The following is an 11,000-nucleotide window of genomic DNA, read 5'->3' on the forward strand; positions in this document are numbered from 1 at the left end:
TCGGCAGGGGAGAGCACCTGGAGGAGGCCGCCGCGCTCAGGTCCTGACCGCAGGAGGGGACCTCGTGGCTGCACCTGTGACGTCCCGATGCCCGCTCCGAGGGCAGCACGCGCCCTGCCTCCTAACCTGCATCCACGCCGCAGCCCCTCCGGGACCGGCCTCGCCGCAGCCAAGCCCGCGAGGGCTCGAGGCGCGGAGTGCTGCAGCTTTCCAACTCCCGGCCCCGACGCGAGCGCCCAGGCGCCCGAGCGGCTCCCAGGATGGAGAAGTTGCCACAAACTTCCCAGGCCCCTCGCCTCCGCCGCTCGCGGCCAGCCGCGCCAGCGGGCGCAGAGGAGGCGGGGATGGACCGGCCAGGGATGCTGCACGGGCCGGCGGGCCGGCGGGGGCACATTTCCTCTCCCCAGCCCGCCCAGTCCGGGGCGCGCGGAGAGCCTGCCCCTTTCCCCGTCCGCGTCCTCTGGTCTCCTCCGTGCCCGGTTTCTCTTCTGGCAGGGGCTGGACCGATGACCTGAAGGGAGTTTGCCGGGCAGGTGTGTGCGCGTGTCCACACCTCGGGAGAGGGCGAACGGCGGCGGCGGCCAGTGCCCAGCCCGCCGCTCTCCCTCCCGGGAAGGCGCACCCCTCCGGGGGCTCGCGAGCCCCCGGGCCCCGGCGGCCGCCCGCGAGCGCTGAGCCGAGCCGCGGGGCACGGGGCGCGGGGCGCGGGGGTGGGTGTTGCAGAGAAGTTTGGGTCGATCCCGGAAAAAGAGGCAGGCACGGCCGTGAAAGAGCAGGAGCAGCGGGGAAAAGAGGCAAAGGAACAGAACTCACTCAGGCATGGGTGCTGGGGGCGGCGGTGGCGTCGAGTGCGGCCGAGAGCAGGCACGGCTCCGGGCGGGCGCGCCCGCGTCCGACTCCGAGGCGGCGGCTCTGCCTCCCCAGCCGCCGCCGCCGCCGAGCTGCGGCTGCCGCGGAAGTTAATCGCAACTTGACTTCAAGTTGCCTTCTTTTCCCCCTCCGAAGTGGGCGTTTAAAGGGTAGAGCGAGACGAGGAGCGAGGAGCGAGCGAGCGCGCGGGGCCGAGGGAAGGAAGAGCAGGGGGGGGAGGGAGGAGATGTTAACGGGGGAGGGGGAGGGGGAGGGGGCGGCGGGGGCGGGCGGGGGAAGGGGCCGGCGGGAGCCGCGCTCGGCTGGGCGGTCGCCGCGCCCGCAGTCTGCAGGCGCAGCGCCGCGGCCGGGCGCCCCCGCGGGAGGCCACAGCCACCCGGGCGCGCATCCAGCCGCCGCGCCTCGGCCGGCTCGCTGCGCCCGGGGGCTCGGCGGACCCCGCGTCGCCGCTTCGGAGCTGGCGCGGCGCGGGCGGCCCGGCGGGGCGGCCGGCCGGGGCCCGGCCCGCCTCCCCAGCACCCGCCCCGGTTTCTCCCCCTGGCGGCGGGAGCCTCCGCGGCCGCTGGCAGCCCTGGGCGCACGGGAGCCCGAGCTGAGCCGAGCCCGAGCCGCCGCCGCCGCTGCCGCCGCCGCGCGCGCCGCTCCCGGGCCCCCTCCCAGCGCGCCGGCCGGGGTGGGGGCGGGGGCTGGAGGGCCCGGGGTGGGCGAGGGGCACGCGCCGGGGTTAGCGGCGAAGAACGGACCCTGGGCCGCTAGGGGTAAGTGTGGGCGCTCGGGGGTGCGCGGCACGATTCCCGACGCCCGCCACCCCTGCCCCCTCACCTCTCCGGGCCCCACCACGCGCACCCCTCCTCTGCCGCCTGCGGCTTCCTCTTGTTGTTCGTTGTTTGGCTGGGCTTTTGGGGAGGGTACTGAGAGGGGGTGTCAGCGGTGTGGGTGCCGGTGGAGGAGGAAGTCAGGTGCGAGGCCCCGATGCGCCCCCCTCCCAGCCTGCGTGGGGTGCATCGCTCCCCACTAGGGGCATGTGGGCCAATTTTTTTTTTTTCCCGTCAGTGTTCGGTCGAGATCTTTCCTAGAGGGTCGCTTTCCCTCTCAGCCTGGCCCGTCCGTCTCTCTTCATCCCACCCCCGTCCCACTCAGCACCCCCACCCCCATCTTGGAGGGCTGCACCCCAACTGAGCGGCGCTTGGTGGTAGAACAGAGGGGTTCGCTTGCCGACCCCAGCGGTGTGCCCCAGCCCATTTGTTTCAATATTCCTCCTTATGTCAGCGGCTGCACTTTTGAGCCCACTGGAATGAGAACGCCTAAGCTGAGGTTCGAGTCCCCCCAAAAGCTGGGGGCAAAGAGGGAGGAAGAGATGAGGATTTCCTGGACAGGGGGCTAAGGAGAGGAGAGGAGAAGGAACCTTTCGAGAGCGGGGCGGAAACTCCACAGACCTCTGCTCCACCAGGGTGCGGGTGCCTGGAGGCTCCAGTCCCCAGGCTAAGGATAAACTGGAACTCCATCAACTTTTCCCTCCTTGCCCTGCCATTCCTGCCCCCAGCTGTAAGGCAGCTAACAGGTCTTTTGTGCGTGTCGCCTTTGGGAAATTTGCATTGAGTATGACAACAGAACATTACTACTGTTTACCTAAAGTTAAGGGGAAGCAGACTCTACTTCTTCCCTTCGTGCAAGTGTGTCTGGCGAGAAATGGAGTTGTGATTCCTGATAAGCATTGCAGAGCGGCAGGGTGTAACAATAAAGACTGTAGAGCTGCCTGGCTGTGTTTTTGGAAGCTGCACTTTCTTCAGTTCCTTTCGCACAGGCTTGCTCGCTCATTAAGTCCCCATAAATAATTGTATTTAGAGAGAGAGAGAGAAACTATGGAAGCAGGAGGAAGATTGCTAAAGATTTCCATGCTGCCAGCACAGAGCACTGTTCACAGGGAAGTTCCTGGAAAGAGTGGGCTGAGAATCCAGCGCTTCCTAAAAGCTCTGCCAGGTCCTGCTCCTCTCAGATGCCTATGAATAAAGCACGCTGGGAAAATCCTGAGATCCATGCAGTCTTATTTTATCTTTTACACAGGGGTTGGTTCCACTTTCAAGCCCTAGTAGGAATGCATCCACTGTGCTGTAATTTTGTGTGTTTTTCTAAATAACGGAGAAAACTCATGTATTCGTACTGCTTTCTGATATCCCCCCCTTTTTTCCCCTGTATATGGATATTGAATTCATTAGAATTGGAATTTATCCAAAAGACAGACCCTTTTGCCTCAATTTACCAAAATGCTGAGTTGCCTAACAAGTAGCAAAAATACTTGAAAGACAATCAGGTTTGGAAAAAATGTATTCTACATCTTTAATTAATGCTTAGTAGTACTTTCTTGTGTTATGCACCAGATTCGCCAGTTCTGAAAGCCTGCAAATGGAGCTTAACAGAAATTTGAAGTTTTTAATAAAGGATTGTTTTTTTTAGTCTTAACACTTGCTCAAATCATCAGCTAAGCCTCTCGAATTTAAGGGGTGATCTGCTCCTCTGAGTTAAACCTAGAAAACATTTTGCCCACCAGCTTTGGAATTTTAGTCTAGTACTGTAAGCTCGTAAACTCTTATTACAACACAGGATTATGTAATTCTAGGTATAGTGCATTAAATACCACAGTTTCATAAACTCTTATAGACACCTTACTCTCTAATACATAGTAGTGATTCATTAAATAATTACCGAATTAAGATGTTAATTAGATATTAAGACTGGCTACAAATTCAATAGCAGAAGGCCAATGGCCTTTTGCAGAAGCGCAGGGCATTTTGCCTGAAAGTTTCTAGGTTGATTGCTACAGTTGTTGAAACTTCCTACCCAAAGTAATGCTAGTAAGTGGTGGGAGTTTGGGAGGGGATCAAGTCACACAGGCTCCGCCCTCATGAATGGGATTAAATCTCTTACAAAATAGGCTCTCGAGAGCACCCTTGTCCCTTCTGCCATGGGAGGACTCAGCGGCTGGTGCTATCCATGAAGCAAGGAGGGAACTTTCACCCAACATTGAATCTCCTGGCACCTTGATTTGGCACTTCCCAGCCTCCAGAGCTGTGAGCACTAGATTTCTATTGTTTATCAATCACCTAGCCGAAGGTATTCTGTTGTAGCAGCCGAAGAAGACCAAGACAGTATACAGTTGTGCTACTAAATCTTTTAGCAAATCCAACTCCAACTTAAATGGTTAAAAAGCAATTAAATCTGAAATGTCGAGTGGTCAATATGGTAGCTGGTATCAAAAGCTACACAAATCACTTCCCCAAGAGAATAAACAATAAAACATTGCCTACCACAGAGTATGAGAGAGATGCAAGAAGGCTGGAACAGCATTGGCCTTCAAGGAACGTCAGCTGGAAACATGACATTGAAATGTGGAGAGATGACTCCTGGATCAGTCAGTGGCTTGAGTCAAAGGAACACTTGTGAAAATATTTTTTTTTTCTTTTTAGACTATAGGAAGGAGAGATCCTAAAGCTCTGGGTTTATTTGTCCTATCAAATTTTAGGGACCATTCAATACAGATATCTTAGGTGGAGCGGAACTCACCACTTTCCCCATGGATGGGATTTTAGCTACAGATTGCTTACCATAACTGCTGTATCAGTTCATTCCATCTTTCTACACTTTGTTATATATTTTTGTGTGTTGCACAGAAGTCATCTTCCTGAAACTTTCAACCGTTAGTCTGCCATTTGCAACAAAACAGAGCAAATCTATTGTAAAAATCAAAATAGGTCATGTTATGCTAGAATAACAAATAATTCTATTATTTCCAATACTTAGGGGATTTTTTTTTTTTTTTTTGGTTGCACTGTGGGTCTGCTGCAGATCAACTGGTTCCAGGCTAATGAACAGTCACTATCTTAAGTGTTACATGTTGCTATGGCAAAATTGAAGATCACTGTAACAAGTTCATGCTGGCATTTAAGTGCTATAGCCCAGAAATGGCATATATCATTGGCCTCACAAGTAATGAACCAGGATTAGTTGCCTGGCTCCATATAATCCCATGGCGGCCAACTTGTGCTACTTACCTTGTGCCCAAGAGGAAAGAGCTGTGGTGTGGCTCTCCAAGGCCTACCGTAGTGTTAGGAATTCAGGTTCATGGGGTAGCCTGCTGGCTAAACAATCCCTTCCTGCCCCTGTGTAGCCCAAGTCTTACATTATTTGGGGTAAATACTGCCAGAGTGGCCATCAGCTCCTAGGGAGAAGTGCTGTGACTTGTTTTACTCCCAGCCCTCTCCAAAGCGTGCATCCTATCAAGTGTCTTTTTTACTGACTAATACTGTATGTATTTTATTTTCTTAAGACCTGTTTTCCTGGCAAGGGTACAATGAAAAGGAACTTTTAACAGCTGTTATCCGAAAAGGTTATGATCATTAAAAAATTCAAAACTTGGGGGCAGACACTGTGGTCAGGCAGTTAAACTGTCACTTGGGACACACACATAACAGAGTGGTGATTCAAGCCCCAGCTATTCCACACTTCTGATCATCTTCCTGCTAATCTGCCTGAGAGGCAGCAGCTAATAGCCCAAGTCCTTGGGTTAATGCCACTCTCATGGAAATCCTGGATGGAGCACCAGTCGCCTGGCTTCCACCTTGCCTAGCCCTGGCTGTGTCAGAGATTTCTGGGGAGTGAACCAGTCAATGGAAGATATCCTCTCCCACTTATTCTCTCCCTCTCACTGTGTCACTTTGCCTTTCAAATCAATCAATCAATCTTTAAACAAAAATTCACACTTTTTTTGTGAATGGTCCTGAGTAGTTAGTTCCCTTACTGTAAAGATCAAATGCTTTGTGTAATTGTGTAACCAATAAACAATTCTTGTGGAAGTGCTCGTTAATTCATTCACTTACTCTACTTTTTGTTCATTCAATAAATATTCATTGCATACCTAATAGATGCCAGGAACTTTATTAAGGGCTGGGGGTACAGAGATGATTAAGAGTTCTCTTCTTCAAAAAGCACATTTTCCAATTGGGCAAACAGACATAAAAATCCATTACAATGCTAATAGAGGCACAAAGTGTTAGGAGAACACTTAGGAAGAAGCAAATAACTAGCTGGCAGGATTCAGAAGTTCCATAGAGGAATTGCTACTTGAACTAGGTTTTGAAGATAAATGACACTTCTCTGGGCAGAAATGGATGATGTAGGCTACTCCAAGCAGGGAGACCAGCATGGGCAGAGACTCTGAGGAAGACAGAGTGAGTTGTTTAGGGATAAAGAAGGAATTCAGTGAGATTATAACATGGAGTCTCTATAAAAGCTGAAATCAAACAGCTCCAACTTGTAAAGGACCTTGCAGAAGTTCTCTGGAGTTTGGACATTGGCCTGCATATCAGAGCTTGTAAACCGTTAGATCTGAGTGGTCGAAGCATGCATGTAAGGTGAGCAAAGCGGATCAAGGTAAGCCCATGAGCAGTAGTGGAGGCCGTGACCATGAGAAGAACCTATCCTCTGTCTAAATGGGGATAGTAAGTGTCAATGATGAAATGTCATGGAGCTGGCGCTGTGGCATATCAGGTTAAAGCCCCAGCTTGGCAATGCTGGCATCCCATATGGGCACTGGTTTGAGTCCCAGCTCCTCTTCTGATCCAGCTCTCTGCTGTGGTCTGGGAAAGCAGTGGAAGATGGCCCAAGTCCCCTGCACTCGCATGGGAGACCCGGAAGAAGCTCCTGGCTCCTGGCTTTGGATCAGCTCAGCTTTGGCTGTTGCAGTTAATTGGGGAGTGAACCAGCGGATGGAAGACCTCTCTCTCTCTCCGCCTTTCCTTCTCTCTCAGTGTAACTCTTTCAAATAAATAAAATAATTATTTAAAAAAAAGAAATGTCAAACCTTCCAATTTTTCAAGAAAAAATCAAAATTCACATTTATATGAAAAATTGAAATATTCAGTGTTGACCACTTTGCCACATTTTAGGAAACTGGTAGCCTTTGCTGATTTTGACCTGCAGGTAGCTTTTGAAAAGCTTGTGTGTGAATGTTTTCAGTGAAGGAAGATTTCTCCATTAGTACCATCAGAGTGTATTTTAGCCCAAGCTATCCCACAGACATGTGCCTTACACTGTGTTGAGGCTGCTTGATTTCTGTTATTTTTAAATAATTCTGTTCACTAATTACTCATTCTTCCTAGCTCCTCTCTTGCTTTGAAGTCATCATTTGCCTACCGCTCAAAAGTAAAAAATGCAACAACCCCTCCCGCCCCTCCCCCACTTCCCTGTGAATACACACACTTTCCTATAAACATTAAAATGTTAGAAACACTGGGTATCCTTTCATAAAGCTTGCTAACTGGTTTCTGGTAGGTTTGGCCCCATGTGCACATCCATATTGTTAAGACCATCCAATTCCTTGGACAATCAGGTCTTTGAGTTCTCAACCATTTGGCTCTATGATTATTTTTTTATTCAACTTTCTTGACTTTTATTGTCTAATTGACATATAATAAAACTCATCCATTTTATGTGTCCCATGAGTTTTGAATACAATGAAGAAGCGTGAGCAAGTTAAAGTGGACTTCCAAGTAAATACAAGTATGTGAAGCAGCCTTAGGTGTTCAAATGCCTTGACTCTCCTTGTTAATGGTATTGTAGTCATTGTTACTCTAATAGAAAAGAAATCCTGGGATAGACACAAGAATAGCAAATTGAATTGAATAGGATATAAGTAGGGTTTGAGTAAGTGGATGACTTGATGAGGTGCTGCTGGTATACAAGCCAAAGAATAATTATACCCTTGATTTCTGGACTATTTATTTTTTATTTAAGCTTTTAGAAGAAACTTTTTCTGTGGCAACAGTTACACATATAATGGAATTGAGCAATAGTTTGAATGAATTTTTAAGAAAAAATAAATGTTTAAAGATTTTGTGGCTGATTGAGACTTTGGGGTGAGGGGAAGTACTGCGTTTGCTTCCTTCTTTCTTTCTCTCTGTCACCAGTGATAATGCTTCCAAAAGCACAGTAGGTAGACTCATAACATTGGCCTTAAAATGTTGAAAGCATCTCCTATTTTTATGCATTGGGAGGCCTACCCAAATCTTTAGCATTAGTGAATGTTCACGTTTTAAACCAAAAACGTGTTGGAGTAAGGAAAAAAGTAATAAATCATGACCTTGGGGAAGTCAGGTTTCCACGAAATAAAGAACTGAACTGAATCCTGGTTCTTGTTCTGCTACTAAGCAAGTTGTTTGCCCATGAGGGTTGGGATCTTGTTATTTTCAGTGGTAACTCCCATGAAACTAGAATGAATAGGTGTTGCTGAGTGATCTTGGGGAAGACATTGAATCTTTATAAGTCTCATTTTCCTTAGCCATAAGATGAAGAGGTTGGATCAGGAGATCTGAAACTTTAGTGTGTACAGGAATTAGAAGTAGTGCTTGTTTTAAATGCCCATTCCTTGACTCTGTGCCCTAAAATTCAGATTTGGCAGAGCCAGAAATCCAACTCACAAAGGTAGATCTTATTTTTGGTTTTCTTTCATTTATTGTCCCTCTTTCCCTCCACCCACATACATTGGGAAATACGGTATAAGGTCTGCTTCAGGCATAACTGGATCTAGCTGCTCCAATGATGTCCCCATCATCTCTTGGTTCTGCTTTATTCTGTGCTAACTTCTGTTTCTACTTCATTCTTAATCTGGCTTTCCCTTTAAGAACTTCATTCTTGGGCTTTTCTTCTTGCTTCTATTCTTCTGCCATAGAAATTTCAGCACAAAGAGCATTCCTCTTTCTCAAAGGATCTTCATAAGATGACCTGTAAGTTGGTTTATGCAATTGAAAAGACAACGCAATTTCCAGTTACGGTACAAAGAAGTGGGATAAACAAGCAAGACCAGCAGTCGATTTGGTTATCAGTTTAGATTATCAGTTAAGTTCTTCAACTTGGTCATCAGTTTGGATTTACTTAATAATCTTGAGCAAATGTAGACTAGTCCATTGAACAGATAAAGCCCCAGCCTGGATTTCAGTGTGCCTGGTTCCTTTCAATGTTTGCACCATGAATGGATGCACATTATGAAGACAATGGAAAAGTACAGGCAGGCAACAATGTTGAACAAAACTGAATTGCTATTAGTTGCCGAATAATGTCTTAGATACATTACATTTGAATACATAGACATAAATTCTGATGAATGATTTATTAATCCATCTTTTTTTTTTTTGGTCAAATGAATAAGCTACTGTCATTTTCTTAAACTCATTAATAAAATAAGTCTCCTTTATTTCAGTATCAAGTCGTTAGTTTCAGGTGACTTCTTCATGCCCCACTCCCCACCCAAGTTTCATCGTCACAACAGCAACTCAGTGTGAGAAAGGGTTTTCAACAAATAATTAGTTCTCTATGTGGGGAAAAAAAAGTAAACCTTGATCCTCATCTTATACCATATACAGAATTTATTGCAGTGAATTATTTGAGATACTTCATAAAGCTGGTGGAGGAGCCGGCGCTGTGGGGTAGCAGGTTAGGCTTCCGCCTGTAATGCAGGCTGCTCCACTTCTGACCCAGCTCTCTGCTGTGGCATGGGAAAGCAGTGGAAGATGGCCCAAGGGCTTGGGCCCCTGCACCCGTGTGGGAGCCCCAGAAGAAGCTCCTGGGTCCTGGCGTTGGATCTCCCAAGCTCTGGCCATTGCAGCCATTTGGAGAATGAACTAACAGATGGAAGCTCTCTCTTTCTCTGTTTCTCTCTGTGTGTCTGTTAACTCTGCCTCTCAAATAAATAAATAAATATTAAAAAATAAAACTATGCATTAATTTTATTTTTGTACCAAAATAATCTTAACTTTTAATTCTATTTTCCACCAACTATTTGAAGTACCCTCATTGATTGAAAAGAAGCTTAAACCATAAAGCTTTCAGAGAACATGTTATAACTTGAAGATAAACAAAGACTGCTTAGAAAAGCCATAGAAAGCAATAGCCATAAGAGAAAAGGAAAGTTAGATTACATGTTAAAAGCTTACGTTTTTCTAAAGACCAGTGTGAGAATAAGAAGCTTAGGCAAAAAGGGAAAAAGCACATAGGTGTTTTTCATGCAATCTAAAGTAAGGAATGTGGGGCCGGTTTGTGGCTCAGAGGTTTAAGCCACCTCCTGTGACGTCAGCATCCCATAGGAGCCTCGGGGTTTGAGTCCAGGCTGCTCCACTTCCGATCCAGCTTGTCTGCTAATATGCCTTGGAGGACAGTAGGAGATGGCTCACATGCTTGGGCCCCTGCCACACACATGGGTGACCCAGATGGAGTTCCTGGCGCCTAGGTGCGGCCTTGCCCAGTCCTGGCTGTTGCGGCCAAACAGGGAGTGAACCAGCAGATAGAAGATCTCTGTCTCTCTGCCTCTCTATCTCTTTCTTTCTCTCTCTGTAACTCTGCCTTTCAAATAAATTAATACATCTCTAAAAAAATAAAGTAAGAGATGCAACAGGGCCTCAGAAACAAAAGTATTGAAGTACTGTAGGGAACCCAGGCAACTGCTTCTCTCAGAGCCCGTCTTCATTTTCCTTCTTGGGTCACATGACGAATTGCAATTGTCAGGTGTTCTGGTGGATGTTCCAGGCAAGCCACCCAAAGAATGAATGATTTTTTTCTGTCTTTCACAATTCTCCGAGGACAGTCTGATTGGGTCCAGTGATCATGTTTCGTCCAGTGAACTATGACCAGAGGCAGAACAATATTTATGGAAATGTAGTTCCTTTTATCCATGGGAATGTAGGGTGAAAAGAATTGTATGCCAGTTGATGTCTACATGACCTTTTTATTAGACATGAGACAGTAAAGTTTTTACTTGGTCACTCTGTTTACTGGCTATAATTTCTGATATGTTCATATGCTACCTCTTTGTCTAATATAAGCATCTCTTCTTTATATATCTACATATTGAATGATAAATAAAAAGGGCCATAAACAAAAATGGTTCATTTTACAAATGGGCACATTTATTGTAAATTATTAGCCAAGATCTATCCAAATGCAAACATGCTTTTTTCTAGTCTGGATGTACAATAAAATTAATTTAAATAACTTTAATCAACTTCAAAACCAGCAAATTTCAAGACAATTAGGTTAACTTTAAGAACTCATATTTATTGAGTTAACAGATGGTAAATTAAAAA

At 47.1% G+C, this 11,000-nt stretch overlaps 1 protein-coding gene across 1 annotated transcript in view; it reads right to left on the reverse strand.

The window, feature by feature from the left end:
- The window catches only part of SATB1 (SATB homeobox 1), a 97,852-nt gene extending 96,900 nt beyond the window's left edge, over window positions 1–952 (reverse strand). Inside the window, exon 1 of the mRNA XM_051818499.2 lies at window positions 814–952. The gene's annotated coding sequence lies outside the window, so the exon portion shown is untranslated. The remainder of the gene's footprint in view (window positions 1–813) is intronic.
- Window positions 953–11,000: the final 10,048 nt, after the last annotated feature.

The sequence above is a fragment of the Oryctolagus cuniculus genome, chromosome 4, assembly GCF_964237555.1.
Source record: "Oryctolagus cuniculus chromosome 4, mOryCun1.1, whole genome shotgun sequence".
NCBI classification, from domain to species: domain Eukaryota; kingdom Metazoa; phylum Chordata; class Mammalia; order Lagomorpha; family Leporidae; genus Oryctolagus; species Oryctolagus cuniculus.